At 41.3% G+C, this 13,481-nt stretch overlaps 1 protein-coding gene across 7 annotated transcripts in view; it reads right to left on the bottom strand.

Annotated features, from left to right (window-relative positions):
• Window positions 1–13,481, bottom strand: part of DACH1 (dachshund family transcription factor 1) — a 1,193,143-nt gene that overhangs the window by 519,411 nt on the left and 660,251 nt on the right. The gene's annotated exons all lie outside the window — the stretch shown is intronic.

The following is a 13,481-nucleotide window of genomic DNA, read 5'->3' as shown; positions in this document are numbered from 1 at the left end:
TCAATTATCTGTCTAAATGGCTTTTGAATATTGACTTTCACGTTTTTTAGCAGACACCTGTTACAGGTCCATAATGATCCTTCTAGGCCAGTGGTCCCCAAACCTGTCCTGGAGGGCCACCAGCCAGTCGGGTTTTTGGGATATCCACAATGAATATGCATGAGAGAAAATTTGCATGTTATGGATGCAGTGCATGCACATTTTCTCTCATGCATATTCATTGAGGATATCCCAAAAACCTGACTTGCTGGTGGCCCTCCAGGACAGGTTTGGGGACCACTGTTCTAGGCTAAAATGCAGGATAATAGGCTTTGAAGAATCAGGCACAAAATGTAAACATGGCACATACCTATCTTGAGGAATTACAGGATCAGGAAAATGTGAGCCTTGCTTGAAAGACAAAAACAATAAGGTGCCCACTAAACAAGATAAACAAGACTGAGACAACAAATAAAGTAGCAGAAGGTCACAAGCAAGATAAACACAAACCAGAAGACTACAATAGTTGCGCGAAAAAGCAGGGCCAAACAGAATAGGAACAACCAAACTAGACAGGACAAGCACAAAGAAGAGAAGGCCATGATAATTGGACCAAACACACAGCACAAGGCAAGGCTAGGAATCAGACCACAGATCACAGTACAGAATATTAGAGCTCCATGCTGAGCAAAGGTACTTACAGGGAAGCAGGCTTATATTCTGTGGTAGTGCTGAGTCAGTGTTGGGATCATGGCTGCCAGCAGGTCCTCCAAAACATAGGGCTTGGAGGACTAAGTCAGCAGGATACATGGCCTACTGACAGCCCCTGCTGGTGGGAGGACAGCACTGCACACAGATATCCTCACAACAGGGATCTGGTCCATTCTGCCTAAAGACACTCATTCAGAGGGAACTGATGAAAAGAGTACAGGTCAACTATGAGAAATCAGTGACGCTTGCATGCATTCACGGAGACCAGAGTTGATATCTTACCAGTCAGATCATGCTAATAACTCTGGTTAGGCAAGCCAAAATAGAAGTAGGAGTACTACCCTGGATTCCATATCTCATAGTATGAGGAAAGGACTATCCAGAATCTGGGACTCTTTGGAGTCAATTTATGACTGGCCGGCTCCAACAAATACAAGACCTCATTTGTCTTCATTGGAGCCAGCCAAGCCAGTCGTAAATTCCCAAAGGTCTTTCCATTAGAAGACCCATACTTATACATCAAAAACCTTAAGACACCCAAGCCTTGAAGGCAACATAGGCTAGAGGAAAGTAACTATGTACCTCACTTAGAGGCAGCCGTAGATAGCATTTCTGAGTCTGAGGAGGGTCCCCAAAACTCAGCAAGACCCCATAGTTATCCCCTCAGACTAGGTAGAGAGGGAAATCCTAGTAATTTCAGGTGGGTCCAATGAGAAAATGAAACCCTTAAGTTTTCTCGGGAGCACATACAGATGGTAGATAGGGAATTAGTCTCTGGGGCAGAGGGTCGAAACCGAGCTCCACCTTTTTTCATAATGAAGGAAGACCAAGTATACTGAGTAGCCAAAGAAATTTAGAGGGTGAAATCTTTGAGCAGCTCTTGGTACCCCAATTATACGATCTACAAGTGTTGCAACTATCACACAGCCAGCTCCTAGGGGACCAGCTAGGGGAAGAGAAAAATTATTGGCCCAGTATTATTGGTCTGGCTTGTATCAACAAGTTCAGGATTATTGTCAGTCCTGCCCTACGTGTCCCTGATTAGACATGCGGCAGTACGAGCAGCTCTCTTGGTACCAAATCCCATTATAAAGACACCCTTTGAAAAGATTGCTATGGACTTAGTAGGACCCCTGGAGAGATCTAGCTGAGGGAACAAATATATTCTAGTCATCCTCGTGACCAGGTATCCAGAGGCTGTCCCCTTGCGGAATATGAAGACTGAAATGGTAGCCACAGCCTTTATAGAAGTCTTCCAGGTTGGGATACCCAAGAAGATATTATCCGACCAAGGGAATCAAATTGTCTCAAATGATGAAACAAAGTTTATGCGTTATCACAAGTAGAAACCTTACAAACCTCAGTCTAATATCTGCAAACCGAAGGACTGGTGAAGCGCTTTAACTAAATCCTCAAACAGATGCTGAGAAAGTTCATTATGGAAGAAGGCAAGAATTGGGACTTACTCTTGCCCTTTATATTGTTTGCTGTTTGAGAAGTTCCTCAAAGTTCAACTGTCATTTCCCAATTTGAATTATTATAGAGGATAAGACCGGGATTCTGGATGTAGTACAAGAAACTTGGAAGGAGGAACTAACTATGGATGGAATCTAGTCCTCTATGTGATTAAGAATATAAGAACATGAGATATGCCATACTAGGTCAGACCAAGGGTCCATCAAGCCCAATATCCTGTCTCTAACAGTGACCAATCCAAGTCACAAGGACCTGGCAAGTACCCAAACATTAAATAAATCCCATACTACTAATGCCAGCAACAGGCAGTGGCTATTACCTATTGAGTAACAGCAGTTTATGGACTTTTTCTCCAGGAAATTATCCAACCCATTTTTTAAAAGTAGCTATACTGGCTACCTTAACCACAATGCAAAAAGTAGACTTAGATCACCTGATAAACCAGAATAAGGATGCTTTTAATAGTATGCCCAGAAGAATTCAAATATAGAGTCATTTTCCAAGGTGCGATAGCCCATTATCAGGGCTACACAGTGGCCTAGTTGGACAATACGATTATTTACAGTAGTGACTGGAAAACACACTTAAACAGGTTACAGGCAGTACTTACAAAGCCTATGGTAGATGAATTAATAGCCAACATCAAGAAGTACAAGCTGAAGGGTCAAGAAGTACAATACTTGAGTTAATCCCTTGGAAAGGTCAAGTTACACCCTCAGGCACAGAACACAGAAGTGATCACCTGAGGGCCAGTTCCCAGATAAAGAGTAAACTGGAGTGGAGGTGAGTCTGTGAAGAAATTGCACTAACCATATACTTTTGTTGCTTGTCCCTTCAAAACAAATTATTATTTGTGTGTGTGTTGGAGTTGGTGGGAGCAGTAACAGAACAATATGATGTACATTTTTTTCCTCGTGACTAAGTTCTGGATGAAGTTTTCCACTGTTAATAAATATTAAGAGGCCATTTGAATCAATAAAGCTTGAATGAAACATTGAAAAGAAGAATATAGAACTAGAAAAGACAAAACATTTCTGCAAATCCTAAAGAAACAACTCTATATTTTTTAAAACAGTTTTTGTACTTTATGTATTCTGCAGAAGGTTAACATTTGATTCTGGATCTTCTTCACTATATTTGCCATTTCATTTTTTAAAGAATTTTAACTGCATAGTATAGCTGACAAACAGAAAATACCTCTTGATATCAATAGGTTTCTTGAGACATTTACGATGACTGCAGAGTGCATCAGAGTACCTTCAACAGACACATTTTAGTTGTCATAAGGGAAGACTGGTTGTGAACTATAATTCATGATCCACTATTTTATTTTTGGATCTGGCTATTTCCTCCTATTCATTTGGGCTTCCAGCTCAATTAAAATTAGTTTTTATTAAGCAATGCTACCAAAAGCTTTTACTCACAATTACTCAAGATTTTTGCCTATTTTTACCTCCATTTCTGTTTAGCTCAGCCATTGCAATGGCAGTCTTCATTCAGCAGTCATTAACAGTTGTTATCTCTCAAACACAGTATACGCTCATTCTAAATCTGGCCACTAGATGCTGTCTAGATGTCAGGGAGGACCAAAGTCACTTTTAATAATGGGAGGTGGAATGGAAGAGCCCCAACCAGTGTTGGAACACAGATTGGAAACTTCTCTAGCATGATTGGGTCTGTCTGTTGTCTGAGCTTGTCTGATCCTGCTGTAAGTGCAAATCAGTGACCTCCAATATTGCTGTGCTATGGCCCAAAGCTTTGAATGAGGCAGGCTGTCTGGTAAGCATCCAGATAAGAGATGTTGGCCATAAAGGTCTTGCTCACATGAAGTTGGCCAATGGTTCTATATATACCCTTTGATTAGCTCCCCACTTCCCCTCCCCCTTTTCTGCTGGGAGGCAGAGCTGTGTGTGTCCCTATTGTGTCCTATTCATTTGGGTTTCCAACTCAATAGAAATTAGTTTTTATTAAGCAATGCTACCAAAGCCTTCATTCACAAGTACCAAAGATGTTTGCCTCCATTCCTGTCTAGCTCAGCCATTGTAATGGCAGTCTTCAGTCAGGAGTCACTAACAACTGTTGTCTCTCAAGCACAGTATAAGTGCCTGATCAGATGGCAGCAGTGTCCCTAGTGCGGTGTGCTGGGTCTAGTCGGGCGTGGTGGCCTGCCGCAGCGTTGGCAGGTCCTCACCGTGTCTTGTGGCTGGAGGTAAGAGCAGCTGGTCATGGGTCCATCCCACGACCAGTCAAACGCAACAGTTCCTTAGGTGTAGACATGTGTAGGTGGGTTTGTAATTAGGAGAGTGGAGAGTGGGGTGAGTCAGGAGCTGAGTTACGGAAGTGCACAGCTCAGAGTCTTGAAGGCCAGAACCAATATTTTGAATTGGGAAATGTAAAGTATTGGGACACAATGCACAGATTCATGGATAGGCATGACCCTTTCAAATTTATTTGCATTCAGAATAATTTGAGTTGCACGATCCTGTATAAATTTCAGGTATTTTTGTAATTCAAATGTAGAGTGACCTGCAGTAAACCAGGCAGGGGGGTCACACAGGCCAGGATGATTGCATCAAATGTGAAATCACCAAATAAGGGGTGAAGGTGATAGAGTTGGCTTAGTTGAAAGAAATCTGATTTGGCTACTGCCAAAAGTTGTGTTTTAATGGTAAGTTTGGAGTCCAGCACAAATTCCAGGCTGCGAACTTGGCATCTGAAAAGAAGAACTGTCACTTTAAGGATCACTCTGAGTTCAATTTGCCAAGGTCGTACTTCTGTAATTTGTTGATTTAGCTTCAATTCTGTGCTGGGAAAAATCATGGAAATTATTCTAAAGATCAAAATCACAGAATATATAGAAAGACATGATTTAATGGGACAAAGCAAGCATGGATCTACCCAAAGGAAATCTTCCTCACCAATCTGCAACATTTATTGAAGGGAGAATAGTGAGCTGGTGAATGTATTTGGATTTTCAGAAGGTGTTATACAAAATACCCCATGATAGACTCCTGAGGAAATTTTAAAATCACAGGCTAGGAGGCAATGTTCTCTTGTGGACTGCAAACAAGTTAAAAGATAGAAAACAGACAGTAGAACTATAAATGGTCAGTTTTCTCAGTGGAGAGGGGTAAACAGTGAAGTGCTTCAGGAATCTGTAACTGGTACTGGTGCTTTTTAATATAAGAACATAAGAACATGCCATACTGGGTCAGACCAAGGGTCCATCAAGCCCAGCATCCTGTTTCCAACAGTGGCCAATCCAGGCCATAAGAACCTGGCAAGTACCCAAAAACTAAGTCTATTCCATGTTACCATTGCTAGTAATAGCGGTGGTTGTTATCTAAGTCAACTTAATTAATAGCAGGTAATTGACTTCTCCAACAAGAACTTATCCAATCCTTTTTTTTAAACACAGCTATACTAACTGCACTAACCATATCTTCTAGCAACAAATTCCAGAGTTTAATTGTGTGTTGAGTGAAAAAGAACTTTCTCCGATTAGTTTTAAATGTGCCACATGCTAACTTCATGGAGTGCCCCCTAGTCTTTCTATTATCCGAAAGAGTAAAAAACCGATTCACATCTACCCGTTCTAGACCTCTCATGATTTTAAACACCTCTATCATATCCCCCCTCAGCCGTCTCTTCTCCAAGCTGAAAAGTCCTAATCTCTTTAGTCTTTCCTCATAGGGGAGCTGTTCCATTCCCTTTATCATTTTGATCGCCCTTCTCTGTACCTTATCCATCGCAATTATATCTTTTTTGAGATGCGGCGACCAGAATTGTACACAGTATTCAAGGTGCGGTCTCACCATGGAGCGATACAGAGGCATTATGACATTTTCCGTTTTATTCATCATTCCTTTTCTAAGAATTCCCAACATTCTGTTTGCTTTTTTCACTGCCGCAGCACACTGAACCGATGATTTCAATGTGTTATCCACTATGACGCCTAGATCTCTTTCTTGGTTAGTAGCACCTAATATGGAAGCTAACATTGTGTGACTATAGCATGGGTTATTTTTCCCTATATGCATCACCTTGCACTTGTCCACATTAAATTTCATCTGCCATTTTGATGCCCAATTTTCCAGCCTCACAAGGTCTTCCTGCAATTTATCACAAACTGCTTGTGATTTAACTACTCTGAACAATTTTGTATCATCTGCAAATTTGATTACCTCACTTTTCGTATTTCTTTCCAGATCATTTATAAATATTTTGAAATGTAAGGGTCCCAATACAGATCCCTGAGGCACTCCACTGCCCACACCCTTCCACTGAGAAAACTGACCATTTAATCCTACTCTCTGTTTCCTGTCTTTTAGCCAGTTTGTAATCCATGAAAGGACATCACCACCTATCCCATGACTTTTTATTTTTCCTAGAATAATCTGGAAGGGGGAACGGTTAGTGAGGTAATCAAATTCACAGATGACACAAAATAATTTAGAATTATTAAATCACAAGTAGATTATGAAAAACTGCAGGAGGACCTTGTGAGGATGGAAAATTGGGCATACAAATGGCAGATGAAATTTAATGCAGACAAGTGGATAGTGATGCACGTGGGGAAAAGTAACTCATACTTTAGTCACATGATGTTAGGTTCCATATTAGGAATTACCACTCAAGAAAGGATCTGGGTGTCATAGTGGATGATACTTTGACATCCTCAGTTCAATGTGTGGCAGTAGTCAAAAAAGCAAACAAAATGTTAGAAATTATTAGGAAAGGAATGGAGAATAAAACAGAGAATGTCATAATGCATCTGTATTGCTCCATGGTGAGGCTGCACCGGGAGCAATGTGTGCATTTCTGTTTGTTGCATCTCAAAAAAGATATAGTTGCATTGGAAAAGATACACACAAGAATGAATGGCTCCCCATGAGGAAAGTCCAAAGAATTTAGGGCTGTTCAGCATGGAGAAAAAACATCTCGGAGATATAATAGAAGTCTAAAAAATCATGAGTGTAATAGAATGGGTTAATGTAAATCAGTTATTTCTTCTTTCAAAAAATACAAATACTAGGGAATATTCCATGAAGTTAGTAAATTGCACATTTAAAACAAATCAAGAAAATTCTTTTTCACTAATTGTGTTAAGGCTAGGTTTAAAAAAGGTTTGGACAAATTCCTGAAGAAGTCCATAAAATGTAAATAACCAAGTAAACATTTGGAATAGCTACTTATCACTGTGCAATAGCAGCATGGTGTTACGCCTGTCGGTTGCAGATGGCTGCGACCTCTTATGCTCACCTCTTTTTTCTCCGCTCCATCAAGTCTAGGAAGAATGGCTGTGTCTGCCAGTTCATGCCGACCTCTCCGGCGTTTCCGGGACAGTGTGGATGCTGCCGGCTGCTATTTTGGACCTGGAGTTACCTAGGTGTGCGCTCGCGCAAGGGCCTTATTTAAATATGTCATGGCGGGAACCTTGGGGGCGTCCCCACCCAATGACGTCAACCCACTATCATATTTAATGGAGCCGGCACTTGCCTTCCTCGAGTTAGCAAGGAGTTCCGCCTTGTTGTAATCTGCTCATTCAAGGACTTCCTGTTCCTGTTACAGCTTTGGCAATTGGACGCTATGAGTACCCGCTCCTCGGGGGCTCCCCTGCGTTCACGGCTATCCGCTCCTCGGAGGGCCTTCCTGCCTGTCTGCTGCTGATCTGCTTCTCTGATCTACTTGCTCCAGGAACCACCTACTGTTAGTACCTCTACAGACATCTTCTTTTCTGGACAACACTGTGGAGCCTACGTGGCATACCCCGATCCTCAGGCCATTACCGCCTTTCTTCAGTGAAAGCCTTTCATCATTCTTACTCTACAGTATTCCTGCTCACCATCTGCACAGAACCACTTCTGCGTTTGGCATCGCTACCAACATCTACTGTACAGACTTCCTCGGTGTACCCTGCTCCGTGGGCCATTACCAGCTCAGTATCCTGAGGTACCTACTCTCGCCAGAGGGGATCCACGGCATACCCCGTTCCATGGGCCACTACCGGATCTTCTCTACTTTGTCTCATTCTGGGTAATTCCCATTCCCAGGACTGTACTTCTATATTGCTAATACTGTGGACATTACTTTTCTTCCTACTTTAATAAGTATCTGCTTCTAGCTGTGTGCTACGCCACTAAGACTGCGCCTGCTGATGGTGAGGATCACAGGACTCCTCCCTGTGGGCGGAGGCATTGCTCATCTCAGACCAGGAGTTGACATCCTTTCCTAAACATAACACATGGGAGCTATTTACTGTTAGGGATTTAGCCAGATACTTGTGACCTGGACTAGCCACTGTTTACCCTTGGTCAGATCTAGTACAGAAGTTCTTATATTTTTATTTTCTTGTTTTAGCATAGCCAGTCAGAGGTCTTTCCCAGGCTATCACTTTGGCAAGGTCTGGTCCAAGAGGAACCAGAAGCTATATATCTTCAACATATGAGTAGTAACTGATCCGATAGAACATGAAGGTACCAATGACATAGGAATATGTCAGGAGGTTCTAGAAGTCAAATATAGGTTTTAAGAGACAAAACTGAAATCCAGATCCTCCAGGGTAGCATTCTCAGAAATGCTCCTTATTCCACACATTGGACTTCAGAGGCAGGCAAAAATCTACAGTTTCAATGTGAGGATGAAAAAATGATGCAGGGAAATGGACTTTAGATCGCTATTTGATGTCACTTGTAAGACTATGGATGTGAATTGTAATCTGCGGGGATTTTCAGATTGGCAGAATCTAAATGGATTTAATAAATAAATAAATAAATAAATAAATACAAACATACATACATACATGATTTATAATCATCCCAATTACCAGCACTCTTGTTCTGGGTGAATTACAAAAAAATAAAAGCTAAAATTGCAATAAAACAGTAGACAACATCTAAAGCATAAAAAAAATAAAAATAAAATAAATCAGATAAAAATTGCCTCTATCTAGGTTGAAAAGTGTGTTTAAACAAATGAGCTTTAACAAGTTTCCTGAACAATTTTTAATCAGAAATCTGATGAAGATCTCCTGAAGATTATTCCAAACAGTAGGAACAATACAAAAAAAGCACAGTGATTTGTCTCTTTTAAATACATTTTCTGCACTCTAGAAGCAACTAATAAATGCTGGTTAGCTGATCACAGTGTGCAAGTTGGAAGATACCGCGTAACCAAATTTTGCAAATTGATGGAATTGCTGCCTAACAAAGCCCAATAAGATTAAGACTTTGAATTTAACATGGTGTTCTATAGGTGACCAATGGAGGGTATGCATGATGGATAATACATTACTTCAATGAGCAATCTAACACTAAACGTGCTGCTTCATTAAGCAAAACTTGCAAAGCTCATAAGTAATAAACCAATGTAAAGTACATTACGTAATCAAACAAAGACAAAACACATGTTTAGATTACCTATCTGAAGTCACGTTTGTCAAAAAATGTCTTTAAACTGAAAAACTTGCACAATTTAAAGAAACACTGCCTTGAGAACGGCTCATAAATGAAATTGAAAATTAAATGCTGAATCAAACCATATCACTAAATCCTGGACTACTTTAACAGGTAAAACAATTGACTCATCAAGTTTTAACATCAGAAGAAGCTAGAGAGTGACATCTCCTATTGCCAACAAACATTGTTTCACGGCCTTTTCTAGTTCTCCTCAGTTACACTGTCGTTTACCTCTGACTAGCCTAGCCCCAAGTTTTCCACCCCTGTTATATGTAACTTCCGCTTCTAGGGGCGGATTTTCAGAGCCCTGCTCGCGTAAATCCGCCCAAAACCGGGCGGATTTACGCGAGCAGGGCCCTGCGCCCCGGGAAGCCTATTTTACATAGGCCTCCCGGCGCGCGCAGAGCCCCGGGACTCGCGTACGTCCCGGGGTTCTCGGAGGGGGGCGTGTCGGGGGGCGGGGCCGGAGCGCGCGGCGTTGCGGGGGCGTGTCGGCAGCGTTTTGGGGGCGGGTACGGGGCGTGGCTACGGCCCGGGGGCGTGGCCGCGCCCTCCGTACCCGCCCCCAGGTCGCGGCCCGGCGCGCAGCAGGCCCGCTGGCGCGCGGGGATTTACGTCTCCCTCCGGGAGGCGTAAATCCCCCGACAAAGGTAGGATGGGGGTTTAGACAGGGCCGGGCGGGTGGGTTAGGTAGGGGAAGGGAGGGGAAGGTGAGGGGAGGGCAAAGGAAAGTTCCCTTCTAGGCCGCTCCGATTTCGGAGCGGCCTAGGAGGGAACGGAGGTAGGCTGCGCGGCTCGGCGCGCGCAGGCTATACGAAATCGATAGCCGCGCGCGCGCCGATCCAGGATTTTAGCCGATACGCGCGACTACGCGCGTATCTACTAAAATCCAGCGTACTTTTGTTTGCGCCTGGAGCGCAAACAAAAGTAGGCTGTTCGCGCTCGTCTGAAAATCTACCCCCTAGTGAATTGTTCTTGTTTAAGTTACACCCTTTGTTACATGTAAACCAATCTGATATGAAATTTTCATGAAGGTCGGTATAGAAAAATGTTAAATAACTAAATAAATAAATAAAATGAGTCTATTGTGAGATTAATTTTATGTCTGTGCAGGAAATGCAAGAAACTACAGTACCAGCAATGGCCACAAGGTGTCTGTATTATATATTATAATAATATGATACTGTGCACATTGTGGCCACTGTTGGAGTGCACATCCACAGTAAACAGCTAGAGTTCACAAGTGTATTATTATGTCTACATGTCTATTACAATATGTAATTCATCAAGGGCCACAGATCTGAAGATATGATATATATTGTGACTGACCACATACAAGTACATTGGAGTGAGGGTGATCTGGCTCACCTTTTGATTTGTATGGAACAATGAGGATTTTTTGTTTAAGTACTGTTATCTCGAATGGACTATATATGAAGAAATTGAGGTGTTTCTATAATCTGTTGCCTCCACCTCACTACAGTTTCAATTTTGTGGTGCTGTCTTAGTGAGAAACACTGACAAAAATTAAAGACCTGCCCATGTGGGAAGGGAGGATATTCATTCAAAAATTTCCATGCCTTTCTTTCAGATGGCATGGTGGGGGAGACCTAGTGTTGGAAAGTAAAGTCCTGCCTAAATGGATAAAGAGGATATCCATTAAAAATTGCTGTACCTCACCCCTCTAATTACATGGATGCCATTAGCTACGATAATATCCATATGATAATGATATTTCCTTCTACTTCATTTATTGATTTAAATACCACCTATCCAGTTATATGAACCACCAAAAGCAGTGAACAACATATTTAAAAATGATTACCCTTAAAAACGGCCTCATCTCTAGTCCTTTGAAAGTAGTTGTGTTGCCAAATAGTGATTGAACAGAATAGTCAGCCATCCATCATTGCCCCTAAGTACTAATTCAGTGCTGTGGCATGCTGACCCCCACCAGGACCTGGCAAACCTCCAAACTGTGGTGATACCCTCTATAAAAAATGTTAAATAATAAATAAATAAATAAATAATCCCCTTGGACTTGAGTTCCAGCAGCAATATTCATAGGTAAGAGAGCGTGGGGACTAAGCCTACCATATAAGCTCTGCCACCAGCATGGAATCCCAAAGGGGGCAGGACCTGCAAGCACATGCTTAATCCCCATGTCACGGACCTATGAGGGTTACTGTTGGAACTGAGGTCTGGGAGTTAAGGTGCCTTCAGGGGTCTGGAGCAGGATCATGGGGCAGCTGGGCTGTGTGCAGAAATCTGCTGCCCCAGGCACAGGCCTAGTAGACCTGCACATAAATTCAGATCTGAATTCCACTATTTTTTTTTTTAATTTTTAATTTTCAAGTTTCAATATAACATATTTCACTTTTACATGTATACCAAAATCAGGAAAACAGAATTGTAAAATTCTTCCATAATTTTTAGAATTAACAACATGTTAATTCCCTTTCCATGTTACAAAACTAACGAAGGAGTCCTAGTTAAACAAACAATAAAGCAAATAAATTTTTACCTAATGAATGTGAGTAAAGCAGAATACTTAATTAATTCCAATTGTGTTTTAGGACTCAATTTCCTCCCCTTGGTTACGTCTAGTTTCAAGGAACCTCTCAAGATGTTCCGGGTCATAATATACAAATCTTTCTCCTCCTACCCAAGTTAAACACTTACACGGAAATCTTACAATTGCCTGTATGCCAAATGTTCTAGCCTGATTTACCAATGATAGGAATTTTTTTCTTCTTAGTTGGGTTTCTTTGGCAAGGTCTGGATAAATCCAGACCTTTTGACCCAGGTATAAAGAGGCTCTTTTCACAAGAAATAATTTCAAAATTTTATCCCTTTCAGAGGAAAGGTTAAATTTAACCATTAAGGTACCTCTTTTTTCCACCTGCGAACTTGAGGAGGTTTCTATTAAATCTGTTACATTTAATGATATATCACCCATTCCTTGATCTATATTTCCCTCAGTTTTCCAACTGATGAAATAAGTATTTATATTGAGGGAAGACTCTCTGGGGCTAATAACAGTACCTCCTGAAAGTAATTCCTCAATTGTTCTCTGGGAGATATCATTTTGAACTTAGAAAAATTAACAATTCTTAAATTGGTATATCTTATAGAGTTTTCAATACTTTCAACCTTCCTAGACAACTTCCACTATTAATGCTGGATATATCCCACCCAGCCACTTTACCATGCCCATTTTCAGTTTGGCTAATTCCACGTAAACCCTCTCCTTTAATTGCAGTAGCATCGACTCTTCTACTATATGTACTGCTACTAACTTTCTTTACAGAACTGCTATGTCTAACAGCGCACTTGAAATTCTAAGTAACAATGGTTGTCTCAGTCATCATACAATGGTGACATCTAACAGTTATATTTAAGATTGTATCATTGTGTATTTTATGTTGTAAACCTCACTGATTAGATGGATCCTAGCTGAAGAATATCACTATGATTATTATGCTAGATTGAGGTAGGAGGGGAAGAATCAAAAACTTGGAAATATCACTGGGTAATTATGAATGAAGGTGCAAGGAGACATATCTCAAAAACATCTGAATGAGCTGGAACACCTGAGAAAGAGGAGGAAACTAGGAATCCAAAAATTATATGTGTTAACTCAAGACTTTATATACCTGCTTAAGACTAGGACAGGTAGAAACAACTACTGAAGGAAGCCAAGGAAGAGGCTTCCTTAGGTTAGGAAGTCTTCAGAGAGGGCTTGGCAGTGTCCCACCCAATAGAGGGATAGCTTGGTTACATCCCATGTGTCTGGGCTGGACTCTCTGGATAAAGAGGAAGGAAAAATTCATTTTTACCTGATAATTTCCTTTCTTT

Source organism: Rhinatrema bivittatum, chromosome 5 (assembly GCF_901001135.1).
Source record: "Rhinatrema bivittatum chromosome 5, aRhiBiv1.1, whole genome shotgun sequence".
In the NCBI taxonomy this organism is placed as follows: Eukaryota; Metazoa; Chordata; class Amphibia; order Gymnophiona; family Rhinatrematidae; genus Rhinatrema; species Rhinatrema bivittatum.
The sequence above is the reverse complement of the archived record's forward strand: the minus strand, read 5'-3'. Positions and strand labels throughout refer to the sequence as shown.